We start from the raw sequence: 21,798 nt of genomic DNA on the forward strand, positions 1-21,798 counted from the left end.
CCCTCCTTTCCTTCTTTCCTTTCTTTTTTTCTTCCTTCCCTTAAAAAAAAACCCCTCCCTGTAGTTGTTCTTGAAGCCATTATGTGTATTAAAAAAAAACCATGTATACCTGAGAAGTCTCTGACATTATAACTATACAGAGTGTCCCACAAAAATATGACTTGAATCATAAAGAAAGGTAGTTTATACTCAGCATACTCCATTTAATGTAACAGAGTGCAATTCATTTTAAAAAACAGCTCTATAAAAATGTTAAAACACATATTTAAAAATAGATTATTTTAGAAATTAACACTTCTACTACTTCTCATACCAGTAACACTAAGTAATATTAATAGGCTATGGCATGCATCAATTTTCTCTTGAAAAATCCTCTGTCCCTTTATACTTTTCATATTGGAAATACAAAGGTCAAAATGCATATTCTGTTTACAAATGATCCTATGCGATTTTTCTTTTTCTTTAAGCAATGAGTTTATTAACATTGTGATTTTAAAAGTGGTTGATTTTCTTGATTTCAAAAAATGTATATAACTTTAATGCCTATGTGCTACATATTCATGAGTCCTTATGTTTCCTATATTTTATAAATGAAAGAATTAGCAGCCAAGGAGGTGAAGAGACAAACAAAAAACCTTCTCAACAAGATATAACCCAGGTCTCTCTCGTAATATTAGCTTGAAGCTGTTATCATTATATATCTTGACTGCTTCCTAAATCTTTTGATTATTTTTTCACTTTTAACTTTAACCCTAAATTTAGTTGAGAGATAAAATGAGAGAAAAGCAACAATATCCTCCTGAATTTGAGATGTTTGAAGCAATATTACATTTACACAGTGACGTGGTGTGCTAATACATTCTGTCAGGAAAGCTGACTGAATTTGACAGTAATCTTATTAAAAATATCCAGAAATAATTTGCTTTATGAAAGACAAAGCACTTTTCATTTTAGTTTACATAAACGATTCCAGAGGATCCGTTTTTGATGTAAAATTTCATTAAAATACCATTTAAGATGTAATTTATGTTTTTTTAAAAGAAATGGTATTTGTTTATCTTTTTTAAAAAGTAGATTTAAATATATTTATGAATTTTAAAAGGAAGACACTGACATGGCTATTAATAAAACATTTCTTAGCGGCAAAAGTTAGAACTAATTTATTTTGCGTAATGAGAAGTAATCCAAGATAAATGAGTCATATACATTATATATGAGAGTTACATATGTAGATGTAAGTAGAAATACTATGTGTACATATACATGTAGATATACAGATGTGGATATAAATAAGGATAAAGATACAAATAGATGACAAAGTATTTTGCTTTAATATAGAATATTGTTAATTTAAACTTATGTAACACCCTATATTTTAAAGCTTCAGACAAAATAAAACATTTTGCAATTAAAGTAATGGAACTAAGGTTTTAGAACTCGACCATGTTTGTTTATCAGCAATGTTGTAAATGAAAAAAATCATCATCAGTACAAAAGTGGGCGTTAGGAATATAGATGGGACAGTTGTTGTTCTTTAATTGTGACTAGGTTAATAAAATTCAGTCTTTACAACCCATTTAAAACGTATCACTGGGGAATACATTTTAGTACCACTTTGGGTGTCTTTTGGTTAATAAATTCTTGCCTTTTGAATGTAAGTATTTGGCTTCAAATCCCAGATACAAGTTTATTAAAAATTATAATGGTTCTTAGAGACTGTAAAATGAAATGAAGTGCACAAAATGTGTGTTTCTGGTGCTTGACTTTAAAATGATTTTTTACATGACTAACTTCAATATTTTCAACTTAAGCCGACTGTTGTTGAATTTAAATGATTATTAAATATTTAACCAGAATGAGAAAGAGAGAGTGAGAGTGCAGGGGAGATGGAGAGAGAGAGAGGGAGATGTGGGGTGGCAGGGGAAGGGGTAGTATATCATTTTAAAGTCAAGTTTTCTTTTAATTTCTTGATAGTTTTTTAAATAATAAAGTAAGAGGTGTGCCCTATATTAACATACTATGCTAATAATTATGAATCCAATAATATTTATGTAAAACAGGCTGTAACTTCAGATCTGAATTATAATAAAGTATAGTTAGTATAGTTAATATGAAGAACTCTGTGGAATATTCTGTCAAAGGGTTTTTAAGAGGTGATAAAAATACACTTTTTTTTTTAAGCCCAAGCATTTGGAATATAGCATTATTCTACTAAATGTTTTCCTTTATCAAATAAACAGATGAGAGAGAATACTTAAAATCTCTGTTAATGAACAGGCCTCCTCTTGAAAATTCAATGTTTATTGCCAGTGAAATGAAAATTGTGAGGCAGTGAGGTAAGAGCATGGGGGTCAAAGACACTAAATTCTATAATTTTGCATGGAAAGTGGCCTAAAAGGAAGATAAGGCTCCTTGTTGGCATTTCTCTTTCCTTAATAGAATAACCTTTGTGTCCGGATAAAATAAGGTTGATGGGGAGGAGGAGAGATAAAAACCACAGAATTTCCACTGAAACAACTAAAGGACCTACTACAGTTCCATGTGTGCTGACAGAGGACACAAGACTCCTGGGGTTACTCACAGGAGGAGCAGAAGTATATGTAGTTGTGCTAGCTCTCAGAATAGGACAGGATCATGGAGAATGCCAGCTGGAGCTGTCCTGAGTAGTGAGAACACCACCAATGAAGAAACCTGAGCTTGGGGGGACCAACTGCTTTTGTAGCAATCAGTAAGCAAGACCGACCACAGAGAGACCAGGTGCATCTCAGAACTATCTGATGCTTCCTGTGATCTTACCTCACTTGTCAGAATTCCAGTTTCATAATCAATCCTGAAATGTGGCCTGAGTATAAGAACAGCCAAGGCCATCAGCTCAGCAAGACAATAGGAGCACAAGAGGCCTATGGTGGACAGCTTCCCTATACTTTTCTCCTTCTTCTGTTATCTAGTGCTCCCTCCCATTTTCCACCTATAAAAATATCTGCTCCAAACCTCATTCTAATCACATCCTCCAGAAAGGCAAAAACGCTGAATCCCATGTTGTCCCAGGAAAGCCATGGGCCCTAACTCACATTTGTGCTCTTTCTCTTTGGGGTCATGATGATATGGCTTAGTTTGAGGAATCCTTAACATTTCCTGATGGGCCCAGTATATTGCTAATATTCATTGTATCATTTCCATCCCCTTCTTTCCAAGGAACTCTCATTTTTCAAAAATATTCTCAAACTTAATCTCTTCTAGATTTTGCTTAAAGACTGATTAACAAGATAACGTGGAAATAGAAAATTTTATTTGTTGACAAATGTCTTTTCTAACAGTTTAGTTACATGCTAACAAATGTTATTAATAGAATCAGTTGGCATGTGTAAATATAATGCAACTAAATGTAGTTAAAAGTGGTTACTTTGGGCTTTAATTTTTTAAGAGGCATATAATTAATTTGCTTTAAAAAAGTCAAAGAGCAACAAATACTAATTCAGTAAATCAAATGGAAGGGTCCTTGGCCTGGGGTCATCTGTGACACTCTACAAAGCCGACTGGTTTAGCTGGCTAATAGATATCTTCTTTTAACCTCATTAATTTATATGTGTGTTCTGTGAAAAACCCATGCCTTGTTGAAAAGTCTTTCTAAATAAGAAGAATTTTTTCTTTACTCAACCTATACATACATTTAATACTTTTTTCATGGAAAAGAAGATGGAAAGTCAATTCCATATGATAGCCAGAGAAAGAGTCAGCTGGCGAAAGGAGACGAGAAAGAGGAAGAGAGACTGACTTACTCTTCTAATTTTATCTTGTAGACTGAGGGAGGTTGAATGAGCATCATATTTGAGGTTTTGCTTCCTATTAATTGGGCAACTTTGGTTAAGTGAATTTATATTTCTGAGCCTCTTTCCTAATCTATAAAACTGGGATGATGAAAAATACTGCATGGATTGGCATGAAGAATTTTGGAGGATTAGTTGTGGTTTGTGTCAAGTTCCTAACACCTAACTCCTACTTGGTATCTAATAAATGGTCACTGTTATTATTGATGTTACTATTTTATCCTTTGACGATAAGGCCCTGAACACAATAGATGTTTCTGTGGCCCAGCAAATCAGAAAATATTAAAGAGAAGAGGAACATTCTGGTAGATGCATAACACACTATAACGGAGATTTTTAGGATTGATGGTAAATGAACAGTTGGAAAAATATTTGTTTTTATCAGAGTCAGTTTGGCAGCTATTGGTGTGCACGCCTGTTGCTTAAAGGTGCAATCCTTTGATGAGGTCTTTAAGCAAATTTATACATGTTTGTTCATAAGTTTTTTGAGTGTTAGAAGAAATTCCTTTAAAACAATGGAAATCCTATTTGAAGATGATGATTTCCCCATGACGATTTCTTTTCCCAGGCCCTTTTGCTTCTCTGAAACTGGCTGTGTACCTTGTGATGCTAAGGCTGATTCTTAGGGAGTATGACATATCACATATTAAACTAAAATATGAAAGTCTTGCTCAAATAAAAGAAATGAGATGTAAAGTTTTAATTAAGAACTATTAATTAAGAATTAACCTTTTGGAAATTCACTTCCCTCCTAGCTGCAGGGCAAGGTTGTATTTGTCACAGTGTGGTCATAGATGACTATATTTTTAAAGATATGCTATATGCTGACTATAGCTTATGTGATTTATATTTTGAAATAGACCGTATGATAAGCAATTACGTAATTCTGAGATAATCTCTACAGTCTCTGTAAGCCCTTTTGAATATTTCAGTAAACAAATATTGAAATACTAATATGGTAATTCCATATTCATATTTAAATCCGTTGTACTTTTTTAGGAGAATATTACTATTTTAGGAATATGCAGATGAAAGACAAAAATATTTGCGTTCTGAACTATTAGAAAGAGACTGAGAAAAAAATCATATTTAATGCAGATAATGCAAGCTTCCTAGGGATAGGGAGTATTTTTTTATAAATTGGATTTATTTGTTGAATTTATTGTAAACATTCCACAAATACCTGTTTATGATATTTCATTTGTCATCTTCATGGATCTAATGTGCTAACTTTGTTATAAGTAGTTTCCACAACATTTATGTGATGTTATTGATGGAATGGTAGACCTATTTTGCACTAAATTTCCACTATGAAATTCATTATATATAAATGGTAGAGCATATCCTATAAATGATAGCATACATACTATATCATCTTCAGTGCTTCTTAAAATTTGTCACCCTTGAGAATCACTTGGGGAAGTTTATTAAAAATGCAGATTCTGGGGCCCACCTGTTCTGATTCTCATTCTGACAGGCCCAGAATCTGACTTTTCACAAAACTTAGAGTTAATTCTTGGAAGTAATTTTAACATATGTTGAGAAGCACTACTCTCCAATATTTGAAGAGAAAGACATTTACTAACTTATTTTTTTCTCCTGAGGAACACATTTTGTCAATTTTATCTGTTTAGACATGTCCCTTCTAAGTACTCTTCCAGTTTCACTTCTCATAGTAGGAAGTATCTTCTCTACTTTTCTCATTTAACCACCAGTAAAAGTATGTCTTAGAAGGAAGCTTTGGGCTTGACAAAACTATAACCTAATTCATCAGACTTTAGCCTTTTGAGATTAGTCCCACAAAACAATTAAAAACATGGTTTTCTGCTTGAAGTGTTTAATTCTGTTTTAATTAGAAACCGTCCCCTTTTATTTACTTAGTACTCCTTCACCTTCATTGACATTGAGATGGTTTTCAGTGGGGCATCATGAATATGCCTGCATTTGCATACTCATATTGGAAAATTCTAATGGTAAAGACATAATTAAGTTTTAAGGATCGTTTTGTACCTGAGATTACATTTATAATCCAATTTGGAATTTCTCCTATGAAATATCTGTGAATCTAAAAGGTTAACAAGTGGAGATTCACTGTGTTTCAAACTAAATCTAAATGATATTGCAAAATTGCATTTTTTGGTTGTTGCTTAGTAACAATCACCCAGTTTTCAAGAGAATCATTCTTTGTAGAGATGATTCCTAGTATATGGGATGTGTAGTAGAAAGATATGTCAACATACATGTTGTTGGGAACATTTCAGAAATGTTCTGATTGAAACCATGGTGATACTGGTTGGTTAGCACAGAGCCTCAGGCATAAGTAATCAATGTAATGCATCAATGAAGATCGTTGTTTCTAAAGCAGCACACTAGGAATGACCAGTGTTTTCCTTTTTTTTTTAAACTGTATTTTTGCCTCCCTGCAAACAGATTTGGGTGGATCTGTTTGAAGAAAAGAACAGTGTAGTAGTTGTATTGCCTCATGGATTATTTACCCTTTATCCTCAAACATGTCTCTCTCTAGCCCTTTGCCCTCAGCCTATTCTCTCTTTAATCAACCACAATCTGGCCTGTCTGTTCCCTACCACACTGAAACTACTCCCACTAAGTCACCAATGACTTTTAATTGCTAAACCCAAAGGAAGTTTTCCAAGTCTCAGTCAGTGCTGTGCTAAGTCATATCGGAAACTGTGGTAAAGGAAAAAGGTGTGTCCCTAAATCCCCTTATTAAAATACCCTCCCATGTTTTGAACCAAGTGGAAAAAGTTAATAATAACTCTACAATCAAAAAACATGCCTATATATAAAACTCCATCCTGCCTAATCTATTGGCAGACCATTGTCAACCCCATAAACCTACCCAGTGGGAAAGCAAAGGCTTCGCAGGTCCAAGAACTACAGACTGTCAGCATGTACAGTAACGCAGGGTAATAACACAAAGAAACAATGACCTGTCTTTATTCAAAATTTTAATATTTTGTTCACCGTGGATTCTTTTGCATTAATTTTTAATTTTAAAGTAATGCATTTAAATATTATTTATCTTCATTATGGAGTTTTTTGATGCCCCTTAAATTGTTTTGCCCACAGTGAGTGCTTCACTCACCTCACCCCTAATTCCAGACCTGCCCATAGTACTGGGCCTCTTCTTGAACCTGATACTATTTTTCTGTCTCTTAAATATGTTCTCTCTGAGCTTCTGTGATATTGTTGTCTTTTGATTCCTTTCCTTCATCACCAGATATTCTCTCAGTATCTTTCCTGGGCTCTTCTTCTCTTCCAACCCTTCAGTTTTTGGTGCTCTCACTGGCTGATTCTCATTGTTATAAGTGTGGCTTTGTTTATGCTCTTTCTGGTTGCATTCAGTCATTTCCACTGCTATTGCTTTTTTTTTTTTTTTTTTTTAACTTTGGGTTTATTTATTTATTTATTTATTTATTTATTTATTTATTTATGGCTGTGTTGGGTCTTCGTTTCTGTGCGAGGGCTTTCTCTAGTTGTGGCAAGCGGGGGCCACTCTTCATCGCGGTGCGCAGGCCTCTCACTACCGTGGCCTCTCTTGTTGCGGAGCACAGGCTCCAGACGCGCAGGCTCAGTAATTGTGGCTCACGGGCCTAGTTGCTCCGCAGCATGTGGGATCTTCCCAGACCAGGGCTCGAACCCGTGTCCCCTGCATTGGCAGGCAGATTCTCAACCACTGCACCACCAGGGAAGCCCTGCTATTGCTTTTTCCCACACCCTCATTATTTTATGGCTGAACAGTTGCAATAGGCTGCTCACAAGTTCCTCTAATCTCCATGCTGGCCCCTTTCTGGTCCACAGTACAGGCAGAATGATTTTTTTCTAAAGTGAATATATAATTCATATATTTATTAACTGAATATTTATTTAGTATTTTTTTCCTGTCCTAGGTACTGTTTTAGATTCTAGGGATAAATCAGTAAATGAAAGAAAGTCCATACTCTTCAGAAACTTATGTCTTAATTTTATTTGAATATTGTTGTGGCCTCATTCTAGGTGTTGTATTTAATTTTTATCTAAATATATGCTTGCATGGTGGATTTGGGTAGAAAGAAGGTTCTTTCCTCCTTTTCTCATACTTTGATTATAAAATTTTTTGAATATTTTTACTTTTCAGTTATGTACGAAGTGGTAGAAGCCTAGATTCTGCTTTCTAAAAGAATCACTTTTCATTAAGAATGTGGAAATCATTACCCATTGACTTGTTAGTACTTAGGATTTCTTTCAAGTCCCAGAAATAGAGGATGATGTAATAATTACCTTACCCTTATTCTTTACTCATTATTTCTGCATGAATATGTTTTATACATATTATTAATTGTATCCCAAGTCTTGAGCATATGTGCTACTAGAGTCTTTAAACAAATTGTAATCCAGTCTAGTGACATGTTTTGTTTGGCTCACACTATGTATGTGTTTGTTTTAATTTTATTCAGTTATTTTTAAAATTAATAAACTTTATTTTTATAGCAGTTTTAGGTTCACAGCAAATTTGAACAGAAAGTACAGAGAGTTCCCATGTATCCTTTCACCACAGGGATGATGCATAGCCTCTCCCAACATCAACATCCCACATGTACCAGTATAGTACATTTGTTACAATTGATGAACCAACATTGATACATCACTATCAACAGTTTGCATTAGGCTTCACACTTTTGTGTTGTTCTGTGGATTTGACAAAGCTATGATGTCATGTATCCACAATTATATATCTTACAAAATAGTTTCCCTGCTCAAAAATCCTCTGAGTTCCAGCTGTTCATCCTTACTTCCCCCTAAATCCCTGACAATCATTGATCTTTTTACTGTTTCCATGGTTTTGCATTTTGCAGAATGTCATATAGTTGGAATCATACAGTATGTAGCTTTCAGATTGTCTTTTACTTGGTAGTATGCATAATTTATCATATATTGTTGTGGCTTTATACTCCATTTCTTTTCAGTACTTAATGATATCCTATTGTCTGGATATACCACTGTTTGTCTATTCATCTATTGAAGGACATCTTAGTTGCTTCCAAGTTTTGACACTTATGAATAAAGCTGCTATGAATATCTGTGTGCAGGTCTTTGTGTGAACATAAGTTTTCAACTCATTTGAGTAAATACCAAAGAGCACAATTGTTGGGTCATATGGTAAGAGTGTGTTTAGTTTTGTAAGAAACTGCCAAACTTCTTCCAAAGTGGCTGTACCATTTTGCATTCCAACCAACAATTAATGAAAGTTCCCGTTGCTCCACATCTTCATTAATATTGTTGGTGTTTTGGATTTTAGTCATTCTAATAGGTCTGTAGTGGTATCTCATTGTTGTTCTAATTTGCAATCCCCTAATAACATATGATGTTGCACATCTTTTCCTATGCTTATTACCACTTGTATATCTTCTATTGGAGGGGGGTGTCTGTTCAGATCTTTTGCCCATTTTTTTAGTTGGGCCATTCATTTTCTTATTATTGAGTTTTAAGGATTCTTTGTATATTTTGGATAACAGTCCTTTTTGTGGCTGTCTTTTCATTCTCTTGACCGTGACTTTTGCAAAGTAGAAGATTTTTAATTCAATGAAGTCCAACTTATCGAATCTTCTTTCATGGACCATGCTTTTAGTGTTGTATCTAAAAGTCACTGCCAAACCCAAGGTCATCTAGATTTTCTCCTGTGTTATGTTCTAGGAGTTTTATAGTTTTGCATTTTATATTTAGGTCTACGATTTGTTTTGAGTTAATTTTTGTAAAGGTTGTAAATTTTGTATTTAGATTAATTTTTTTTTTTTCATGTGACTGATTGTCCCAACACTATTTTCAAAAAGGCTATCATTTCTCAATTGAATTGCCTCTGCTGCTTTGTTAAAGATCAGTTGACTATGTTTGTGTGAATCTATTTCTGGGCTCTTTATTTTGTTCCATTGATCTATTTGTCTGTTCTTTCACCAAAAACACACTGTCTTAATTACTATAGTTTTATTGTAAGTCTTGAAGTCAGGTAGCATCAGTCCTCAGACTTTGTTCTTCTTTAATATTATGTTGGCTTTTCTCTATCTTTTGCCTTTCCATATGAACTTTAGAATCAATTTGTCTATATCCATACAATAACTTGCTGAGATTTTGATTAGGATTGCACTAAATCTATAGATCAAGTTGGAAAGAACTGACATTTTGACAATGTTGAATCTCCTATCCGTGAACATGGAATATCTCTCTATTTATTTAGTTCTTTGATTTTGCTCATCAGAGTATTATAGTTGTCCTAATATAGATCTTGTATATATTTTGTTAAATTTATACATAAATCTTTAATTTGGGGGGGTACTAATGTAAATAGTATTGTGTTAATTCCAAATTCCTCATGTTCATTGCTGGTATATAGGAAAGCAATTGACTTTTCTATGTTCACCTTGTATATCAAATTTTCTGTAGTTGCTTATTAGTTCCAGGAGTTTTTGGTTGATTTTTTTCAGATTTTCTACATAGACAATCATATCATCTGTGTTATACTTGTTATACCTGTTCTTTTCTTTTCCTTTCTCATTGTATTACCTAGGACTTCCAGTATGATGTTGAAAAGGAGTGGTAAGAGGGGACATCCTTGTCTTGTTCTTAATCATAGCAGGAAAGCATCTAGTTTCTCACCATTAAGTATGATGTTAGCTGTAGGATTTTTTAGATGTTCTTTATCAAATTGAAGAGGTTCCCATCTATTTTTAGTTTGCTGAGAGGTTTATCATGAATAAGTGTTGAATTTTGTCAAATTCTTTTTCTGTATCTATTGATATGATCATGTAATTTTTCTCCCTAGACTGTTGATGTGATGGATTGCATTGACTGGTTTTTAAATGTTGAACCAGCCTTGTGTATCTGAAATAACTTCCACTTGGTCATGTTGTATGATTATTTTTATACACAGTGTGTTTTTAAAAATGTTTGTGAGAAACATTTAAAAATTGAGACATTCCCCACATTTATTTTGGGCGTACTTGAAGAAGACCTGACATTCCTGGGCTTATTACGTCACATGGCAACAATCTGTGGGAGCTGAGTAACTGTTGCTGCTCCCCACCACCCCACAGTCCTTGTAACCCTTTAATGCTTTATGTCCAGATACTTCATTCATTTACATCACCTGCCTCAAATGGTCTCAAGCATACTCCTGCCTTGGAGATAGTTGGAGGTGCTCCAAGTGCTGATGTTACTTGAAATCTTTGTTGTCTAAACCTTTGCATATTGTTGAGACTCTTCATTCCTTTGCACCTGTGACCCTATTTTCTTCTGATATTATTCCCATTTTTTTTAGCATGCCTCCCTCATGGATCTTCCTCTTATCATCTTTTAAAAGTTGAAGTTCCTTAGAATCCCATCATTGGCTCTTTTCTCTCTACATACTCAGGGTAGATGATCATCCATACTCACTGTTTTTCAGGTCCTAGAATCCCTGCTATCCCCCTCTTCCCAGAATACTTGCTTTCATTATTATTCACATATTTATTGGTTCCAAGGAGCCACGAGAAACAACAGGGAATAAGGACTTGTCACAGGCCTTTAAAGGGAATGGTAAGTCACACATTTGAAATGGCAGTGACAGTTGGAAGGAATGGCAAAAAGAAATAAAGATATACATCATGAAATATATTGACAGTCTGGAAATGTACTCAGTTTATTTTCACTAGTCTAGTCATAATCTTAATTGACAGGGAAACAGATGAAACCCCAAAGACTCCTATTTGTTTAACAGTGAAAGATTGTCCTAAAATGAAACATAATCTTAGAGACCAGCCTGGCAGGGAAAGAGGAAATAATCTTTAGATCTTTCATTATTACAGGATGATGATGAGATATCTATATCTGTCTGTATCTATAGCTATCTATTTATCTCTCTATCTCTCTATCTATCATCTATCTATCTGTAATAGCAGGTACATCTGTACAATGGAATATTATTTGGCAATAAAAAGGAATGGAGTACTGACACATACTATGATGAACCTTAAAACTATTATGTTAAGTAAAAGACACCAGAAAACAAAGGCCACATGTTGTATGATTACAGTATCACAATCCACAGAGACAAAAAGCCAATCAGTGGTTGTCTGAGGCTGGGATTGGAAGTGGGGATTAAGTACAAATGGGCATAAGGAAAATTTTGGTGGGGGGCAAAGAAGTATTCTAAAACTGGGTTATGGTGATGGTTAACTTATTGTATACATTTACTAAAAATCACTGAATTACACACATTAGATGTATAAATTATATTCCACTAAAGCTGAGGCAGGAGATAAATGGGTTCCAGGCTGGACGTTTACAACTGGCCTCCTGTTCACACTTCCTGGGATGAGAAGAAGATGGGCTCCAGGCTGGACATTCATTACCAGCCCACTGTTTACATTTCCTGAGGCAAGAGACAAACGGGCTCTAGACTACATATTTATGACCAGACTCCTGTCTATATTTCGAGATCTGTACCTCGATATAAAAACCAGCAACAGGAATAGGGTAAATAACCAGACATTGGGCATTTTTATGGTAGGGACAGAGTGCCATAAAAGGATCAAGAGGTCATACACTTCCCATCCTTGGGGCAAGGGAAACATTGCACATGTGCAGAAAGTCTCCTTGGGGGTCAAAACGGAGGGGGCACCACCCCATAATATGTGATGCTAAGGCCATCCCATAGGCCTCTGGGCTGAAATCCATCTTGGAAAAAGTTGTGCATGCATGTTGGTGAGGGTCCTAGGGCAGGTCAGTTGTGGAAAAAGAAGCCAGATAATTGGCCCAAGGTAAACAAAGACCCGGAAGAACTGCCTTATATAAATGACTTCACCACCTCTTTACTGCACTCCTCCTCATTAGGGAGGACGCCCGCACCCTTTCTCTCCCGGGTGTGCCTCTCTGCCTTGCTTCTATCTTAACTAAACAAACTGTTTCTCTGTGTGCTCTCCCACTTGTTGTACTGTGCCTCTAATAATAAATTTTGTACCTGTTTTTACAGTTTTTGCCTCCGTGAGAAATGCATTTTTCACTGGTGTCAAGAGCCAGGGGGTGTGGTGGCCAGGATTCCTGGTTTTCATCCAGGCTACCCAGGTTCAATTTCTGGGAAGGGAATTAAGATCTCACTTCTGGCCACCACTCACTGCTGCGTCCTGGAGATCAAAGCTACTTAAATAACAATAGCTGGTCTTTTTCTATGCGCTTAGAAGGCACAGTGAGGCTAAGTAAGGTGCACCAGTACAAACAGCTAATAAATATCATGGCTAGGGTTTGAACCCAGACGGTCTCTCTCCAGGGCACTTGAAATCATTTTTCATGAATTATCTGATATTTAATCCTTAATATAACCTTATGAGATGATATCACTAATATAATTTTCTCACTTTACAGGTGAGGAAATAAACCTAAAGGTTAAGTAACTTGCCCAAGGTCACAGAGTTCATGGTTTAGCTGGAATTGAAACCGAGAGAGATTGACTTGTAACTTACATCTGTAATCTTTTTGAGTTAATTGACCACACAGCAATATCTCTGAAGCCACAGATACGAATTTATATTTATGAGTAGCTGGCAGGAATGGTGGCATTGTAAGTATGAAATGAAGAAAGAAAAAGTAGCCTAGTGTTTTATTGATAACTTTTTGGGCTACCTTGCTTGGATCAAGAACTTGACATACAGCACAAAGCCTAGAGACCTAAGGCTAAGAAACCATCCATTTACTGACAAGTGGTCTGGGAAGGAAGGGTCAGGTTTCTTTTAACTTGGGGGAAAATATTTATTTCCACTTATTTCCTTAATCAATCTTATAAAGGAACTGACTGATTTTTAATAAGCGTACATCTCAAGGGCATAAACCCTAGAAAAAAAAACTCCAGGGGGGAAGTGTTCGCTTATTCATTTAGTATTTATTGATTACCAACTCTGTGTTATGTCTTGTACTAGGACATTGCTAGTAATTAAATATGATTTTAACTATGCAAATTTTATGAATGAATGTACTATCTTTTAAGAGACCTTTTCCTTGAATTTAGTATTTTGAGTGAACTATTCAAGAATAGTTTTTGTCTCTTAATTATTTCTTTTATCCCATCTTCCTCTTGCTTTGGAAAAAAAAACAACAATATGAATTGATGTGGCATAATAGTAAGAATAACCTTCAAGGATTTTCATCTTCTCACTATTTTTTTAATGTGTGTGAAATCAGGACAGTTAGATATGCAAAAGATCTAACTTAAGAGTAAAAGAAAAAAAATAGTTCATTTAATACATCTTACTAGTCATTCCCTATGAATAATTCCCTATGGTATTTTGGCAATACGGGCTCTTGTCTAATTATAAATGATGCAATTGAAGAAGCTTCAGCTGGAGGTTGATTCTAGAGGCTAATGGACTTTCTGTGAAAGGTTTCTAACATTTAGCCTAATTTTCCACTCCTTAAAATTTTAGGGCATTACTCCTAATTACTTTCTGTAACCTACTCCACCACCTCCTTGTTTCATGCTGGTTGCGACTCACTGTCATTCTGGATAGGTATTATGTCTCCCCACTGTGAATTATTTCTGAATGAAGCATAGTTTTAGTCTTTACATGGGCTGGTAGTTCCTATATAGAGGGATAATTGTATAGTCTTCTTTTCTGAATTTGGGCTGAGTTAAACATAAGAGTACCAAGTCATGTATTTGTTAATCCTTGATTTAAATGTGAATTTAAGTATTTGAATCAGAATTCTAACGATCATCTGAACTGTCATCAATCATTTACTAAATTCATAGGTGTGAAATCCAGGCTCATATTTCCCAATTTTCTATTACACAGAAGATTGGAATGCTTTTCCTATTTTCCATAGATATATGTCAAAATAAAAACACTCTTAAATGGATATTGAACAAAATGTTTACACAGATTTTAGGCATATAGCATCTATGTGCCATTTTTCAAAAGAGGAATAATTGTTATACTGTTGCGTGGAAACATAATGATTTTTTATGACTAGGAAATAATGTGAACTTTCTAGAGGCTGTCAATCAATAGTTTATTTTTACTGATTGACATATGTTTCTTTTAACCTCTATGTAGACTCTTCAATAGGTTAAATAATTTTATTGTTTCCTGATATAGCTGCTGGGCTTTCAGCATTAAATATAATACACTGAGGCAAGGTCTTTCCAGAAAAAAATAACTTCATCATGCTTATCTCATCAATATTTTGCCATTATTTTTTGTAGATTATAACCCGGTCATATCATAGCCATAGCTGCTGGTGCTAATCTGTATTTTAGAGAGAAACAATGAAGAAGGGGGATTTACTGTAAATTTAAACAAATATTAGTTCATGAAAATTGTATATATTGTATAATGCAATTATATATTTTTTTTTCCAGAGGGAATACTAGCTAGTTACTACCTTCCACAAGGCTTGGTAGCGATTATTTCTTATTTCTAACCACACACTATCATGGAAAGTGCTATCTGGCCACATTTGAGATTTAGCACTGGGGATATGCATGTTGGAACAAATCCTTGATTAGCAGAGTTTCAAACTGAGCTGTAGGCCGCTTCTCCTGTATCCCTGCTGAGAATCACTGTGCAAAGGTTTGTCTTGACTGGCAGTCCTATAAAAGCTGGAGCTTATCTGCTATATTGCTTTGATATTTCAGTCTATTTTTGGATAGATTTTATACTTTGGCACTTGGTATATTGTCTTGCCTTTGGATATACAGCTGGCGGCTGTATTAGCATTTACTGAAAGTGCTGTAGCAATTCCCACATCAAGGTAATCCTGTTCCCTAGTGTTCTTTCAGAGTAAACCCAAGGTGTTACATTTCAGGGCAGATGAAACATAAATAATATCTTTTAATCACTTAAAATCTCTGTATACACTAGTAGCAGCTGGAGAAACAGGATCTGCCATAGCCAGGCCACGTCATTATGGCCAGGTGTTAATAAATGCTCCTTTCTTTATCTAATCTAGTGGTCCTCAAATTTTAGTGTGCATTCGAATCACTTGAAGGGGTAGTAAAAACACTGATTACTAGCCCCCATCTCCAGAGTTTCTGATCTGTAGTCTGGGATGGGGTCTGAGATTTTGCACTTCTAGAAAGTTCCCTGATGATGCCGGTACTGCCAGTTCAGGGACCACCCTTTAAGAACTGGCTTATAGAGTGTTGTATAACCACAGTACTTAAGGCTGTGAATGGCCCAGATCTTGGGCCCACACTGGAGAACCACTGAGCTAATACACTGATGGGCACACTTATTCTGTGACGGACCAGATAATAAATATTATAGGCTTATGGGCCAGACAGTCTCTGTCACAACTACTCAGTTCTGCTGTTATAGCAGGAAAGCAGCCATAGACAATGCATAGATGGATGCATGTGGCTGTGTTCTAATAAAATTTGATTTATAAAAACAGATAGCAGGCTGAATTTGGCCCCTGGCCTGTAGTTTGTCGATCTCTGATCTAATTCATCAACAAGGGACTTGCATCTTTCCCAGCTCACAAATCATCTGTATCCTCTGTACTAGTTAGCAACTATGTGCCAAACTTTGAGCTAGGAGCTGTGGGGGATATATAAAAAGTATAAATCTGATTTTCCTACTCTTCTTCAAAATATTAGAGTTCAGTGTGGTATAGTCTTGAAAAATATTAGAGAGACATTAAATGCCTAGGCTAGAATAGATTTCATGATATAGGTGAATCTTGGAGAATGAGTAGAAACTAGGCAAAAGAGAGCAAAATAAATGTCTGAGAAAGGAAGGTCAGCATGAGAAAAGACATGGAGTGAATACTCAGTGTATTCTTCCAACGGGCTGTGAGGAGATCTGTGATGTGGAAAGGATTAGAAATGTTGAGAGTCACAGATGCCATTTAACTAACACTTGTTGTGCACACTCTATATATTGGCAAAGTGATAGGTCCTGGGGGCACAGCTAACCAAGGCACAGTCCTTGCCTTCAAGAATCTCAGATGTGGCTCAAGATATTTAAAAATCCCAAATTCATATACAGTATTTGAAGAGTATATGCTTGGCTCATGGTGAGCTTTCAATGGATGTTAAACTGAAAGTGAAATTAATGTGATTGACGCCAGGGAATTTTTGTTAGTTCTTGATCAGTAAAGTGGCTTGAAGAAAGCTGTTTTAGGAAAAGCCATCCTCCATAAACTAGTAAAATGATAACTATATAAAAGAATGGTTGTTAATGATATATTAATTCCACAGAAACTTTGCTAAATTGGAAAATAGTGTGTGTTGGGTGGCTCTTTTGTTTGTTTTTAATTTGTTTTTATATAGTGTGACTAAGAAAATCCAAAATTAGTGTATTAATATGTTTTCATCAAGCCATCATCAGAACTAAAGACAATTTCCAAAGAGTTGTACCATTTTGTCTTTCTGATACAAATGTATACCATTTAAAAAAAGACTCTGTATAGAGAAAAATTCTCCATATATAAATGGGGCTTTTTTTTTCTGAGATTTTATTCCCAAAACATTGGATATAGGGTCAGGATGGAGTCTATTATCAAATAAAATGTCTAGTGGGAGCTGATAGTAGGTGTTTGTGTGAGTACTTGAGTGAGAGAATCTTCAAGCTTCCTTCTCATTCCAGTATTCTGACTTTAAGTAAAATTTGAAAGGTCCACAAGGAACTAATTCAGGCAAGTTTCCCTAAGAATGTGAGAAAATCACATCTTGAATAATGCATTTCAATAGATGAAACTAGAGTTCATTTCATAGTAAGCATAATACTGAATTTGGGGTTAGAAAAAGCAAGGGGGATTGACTGAAGGCATTATTTTAGACAAGATGACATATGACTTTTCAGCTATCTAACCCATTCTATACAGTTTAATTTTTAATTAAATGCAGGGATGCAGATGGCAGTATGCCATTTTATCTAGTTAGATGCTGACAGAGGGTTAGAAGGAAAGTTCCATGTGACTTGGATTTCCTTTGATTTGTAGCTTGACTTTTTGTGAGCATGCCTATACCATTTTTCTTATGGCTTCTTCTTCATTTTCAATGTCGAGGGATAGCCAAAGCCCACATTGGTCCTAAGACAGTGATTGATTTCTTGCACACCCTTGCCCATGAGGTCCCTTTAAATAAAAATTGAGAATTGAGTAGTGACCTTCAGTCTTCCGCATTTGACAACCCTTTTATTCCCCACAAATGAGATATTCTAAAATGTCTTGACCTGTATGTGTGAGTATGTGTGTATATGTGTATGTACTGATGATGTATGTCACTTAATCTTGCACCAAGGACTTTATTTGATAATAGGTGGGTCCAGAAAGCTTATCATTTTTGTATTAAATGATTTATATTATCTTATCAAGAAGCTCTGAAATTTATGAGAAAAGAAAGGGGAGTTGGATGGGGCTTCCACATTGTATGAATCTGTGGGATCTACCTTAAGTAATTTTTCCCTGAATGCAGAAGGAATTTAAGAAAAAATGCAGAAATATTATTTTACTCTGTATTTTGGTAGTTGAGTACTTTATGACACATTATTTCCTGTTATATAAAGCTTCAGGGAGATTTGAAATTTTCAAATGAGGTGGAAATAATTAGGAGAGCAAAGAGAAAATAAACTAACCTAATGAACGGGCAAGATTTTTTCCCTAGTCACAAGCTTATGCAGTGCTGCAAGTTGACCTTCATTGAAGAAAATAATAGCTTATTTGGGGTGAATAATTTTAAAAAGAAAATAAAAACATAGTGTAACTTTCAGATATCTCAATGCTACGATAAAAATATAAAATTAAAGAGGGGAAGTAAAAAAATAAGTGGTTCTATAATTAGGGCATTATTACTTAATATCACAGTCCATAAATATAAAATGTAGAATAACCAATTTTGGCACTAGAAGATATAAAATAATAGGGAAGGACTGCCAATGTCCTAAAATACTACATAATATCAATTATTGAGGAACTAGTACATGTTAGGAAATATGCTAAGCACGTTGTCATATACAATGTCTCCAATTCTCACAATAGTTCTTCAAGTTACCTATTTTCATCCTAAATTTAAATTGATATTTAAAGAATAACAGAAATTACCCAGGTCACACAGGTATTCAACAGAAGAACCAGGCTTTCAGTCCTAGATGTGTTCTTTCTACTATATATTTCTTCCTTTGGTTAATCCTTTCTTCCAAAAAACACAAGTCACTGTGTCCAGTTATGTGTCTTCTGCTTTATCTTTTACAGTGTTTAGTAATGCATGGCACAAGGTAAGTGTCCCACTTAGGCTAGCTAAATTAAGGTGTACACACGTGAAAATGAGATCAAGAGAGGAAAGTATGGGGCTTCCCTGGCGGCGCAGTGGTTGAGAATCTGCCTGCCAATGCAGGGGACACGGGTTCGAGCCCTGGTCTGGGAGGATCCCACATGCCGCGGAGCAACTGGGCCCGTGAGCCACAATTACTGAGCCTGCGCGTCTGGAGCCTGTGCTCCGCAACAAGAGAGGCCGCGATAGTGAGAGGCCCGTGCACAGCGATGAAGAGTGGCCCCCGCTTGCCGCAACTAGAGAAAACCCTCGCACAGAAACGAAGACCCAACACAGCCATAAATAAATAAATAAATAAATAAATAATTTAAAAATAAATAAATAAAGCTAACTTCGCGTTGATAGATTTATAAAAAAAAAAAAAAGAGAGGAAAGTATTAGTGTGTTTGTATATATATTTGTCCTTGAAATAAAATGCTGTGCTTTAAAAAAATGTCTACATTTTATACATTCTTGACTTCCAAAAAAGAATGAAGAATTTTAGGCTGCTTACACGAAAAAGAAATGATAATGTAACTTCTAAAAAGCATTAACTAAAGAATAAAATTCAGGAGCCAACTGATAAATTATCTAATACAACTCTCCCAATTGAAATTGATCACCTCTGTTCTTTGATTTATGAACAGGAAATGAGCTTTGACTGTTAGGCACCTGGATGAAGAGCCCTGGATTCAGCTTGTCAGAGTCCTGTGACCTGCAAAGACCCTCTGGTTGCACTAGGATCGTTCGACTGAAGTAAGATCTAATTGCTTTAATTAGAATGTAAGACTTTTACTGTTGAATCAACTTTTAATAAGGTGATTTGGCATACCTCTATAATGTGCCAATAGCTGCTAATTTTGAAAAAAGAGAAGAGTGTGAGTATCATTCTGTGGCAAAATCGTATTATTCTAGTTTCTGTTCATCTTTTATTTCATGGAATTGAGCCCAGTTTTTTTTTTTTGGAAAGCATTACCTAAATTTAATTTCTGTGTGGCTGTTGAAATTGGTAGTTTCGTTGCCTTTGTGGTATCAATTGCTTTTTATACAATTGTAATTTTATTGTAAGTAATCAAATTAGTCTCTCTTTCTTTTTTTTTTTTAAGTTTAAGTTGACCCACAATTTTATTTTAAAATGATAACAACAATGCAGTTTGTGCCATGATACAGCAAGGCTTTGCTTTTCTTATTTATTCCAAGTTTATACAGGTCCAGTGACCTTTTGGAACATCTGTCTGTATATGGCCACACATAGACTGTGAACTTCCATCTAAGCATTAGAGTTAAAAGACATGTTTTAAAGATAGTTCATAGTTCTTCCTGGAAACACTCCTATTTTGAGCAGATGATGCCAGTATATGATTGAAATACTTTTTTCTGTAAAGCACTAGCTGCAATCAATGTTCCAATGCTGGTTCAGGCTTACTATGTATAAAACTTTACGTGGCATGGATGATGCAAATGCCTACAAGACAGCACAGAACCAAGTGCTAGGAAATCTGAGCAGACCCAGCATGACCACCAACATACTTCAGGAACTTAGATGAATCACTTAACCATCTGAGTATTCCCTCAGTTTTGAAACGAAGGGGCTAGATTAAACAAGGTAAGGGTGGCAAATTCTTGAGCTTTGAAGGTCAGACATATATGAATTGTATGGAGTGGCTGAGTGTGAGACAATAGGGAAGAGTGAGCCTGTGGGGAAAGAGGCTGTGCCCCTTCTAAAGCCATTCAGGTTCAAGTATTTTAAAGCTGGACAAAGAAGTAAATTGTGTGGGGTGAGGAAGGGGGAAGCAGGAGGAGGATTGGACTTGGCTGTTGGATTGAATAAATTCTAAGGTCATTTCCAACTCAATATATGTTTGTAAAATATTTTTACTATGCAGAACACAATATTGCCTAGCATCTGTTGAGCTCTGTGTGTGTTCCTTTTTAAGTAATTAAATATAAATAAGTAAAATGAAATTAAATAGTTTTTGGTTTGAATCTCCCTTTGAACTGTACATTAGAATTGGAGGGAAAGGTGATTTTTTGACCACAAAGTACTTAAAAAATTCATCAGTTTAATATTTTACTCTGAGGGTTTTTTTTTTTCTTTAAGTGACCTAGAGTTAGAACTTTGAATCCAGTACCATAATCAAAGAATAAAACCTATTCTGTAAATTACCAGTTAGCGGCTTCTTTCTTACTGAGTATTCGCAGTAAAAAAATCATGTGAACAAGTAAAGGAGAGTCATACCACCTGTTTGGGACTAGTTTTATGATTTTTTAAGGAGTACTTAAAAGTTCTAGTGTCTTTTGATTAATATTTTAATTAATATTTTAAAACAAATATTAGTTTATACGGAAAAATGATAGTTGTAGTTTAAATAAGTATATTTTCTAACATAATTTTCTAGCTCCATCAGTTTTGCTTTTTAATTTTTATTTATTTATTTATGGCTGTGTTGGGTCTTTGTTTCTGTGTGAGGGCTTTCTCTAGCTGCGGCAAGTGGGGGCCACTCTTCATCGCGGTGCGCGGGCCTCTCACTGTCGCAGCCTCTCTTGTTGCGGGGCACAGGCTCCAGACGCGCAGGCTCAGTAGTTGTGGCTCACGGGCCCAGCTGCTCCGCGGCATGTGGGATCCTCCCAGACCAGGGCTCGAACCCGTGTCCCCTTCATTGGCAGGCAGATTCTCAACCACTGCACCACCAG

At 35.4% G+C, this 21,798-nt stretch overlaps 1 protein-coding gene and 1 long non-coding RNA gene across 4 annotated transcripts in view; one reads left to right on the forward strand and one right to left on the reverse strand.

Annotated features, from left to right (window-relative positions):
• The window catches only part of LOC309659402, a 103,626-nt gene extending 84,492 nt beyond the window's left edge, over positions 1–19,134 (reverse strand). The window contains exon 1 of the long non-coding RNA XR_014262784.1: positions 7,345–19,134. This is a non-coding gene — a long non-coding RNA (uncharacterized lncRNA). The remainder of the gene's footprint in view (positions 1–7,344) is intronic.
• The window catches only part of NAALADL2 (N-acetylated alpha-linked acidic dipeptidase like 2), a 1,434,969-nt gene that overhangs the window by 224,691 nt on the left and 1,188,480 nt on the right, over positions 1–21,798 (forward strand). For all 3 annotated transcript variants that reach the window (XM_082458958.1, XM_082458959.1, XM_082458957.1), the window contains exon 3: positions 19,752–19,860. The gene's annotated coding sequence lies outside the window, so the exon portion shown is untranslated. The remainder of the gene's footprint in view (positions 1–19,751; positions 19,861–21,798) is intronic.

This window comes from Balaenoptera physalus (genome assembly GCF_965194825.1).
Source record: "Balaenoptera physalus genome assembly, chromosome: 4".
In the NCBI taxonomy this organism is placed as follows: Eukaryota; Metazoa; Chordata; class Mammalia; order Artiodactyla; family Balaenopteridae; genus Balaenoptera; species Balaenoptera physalus.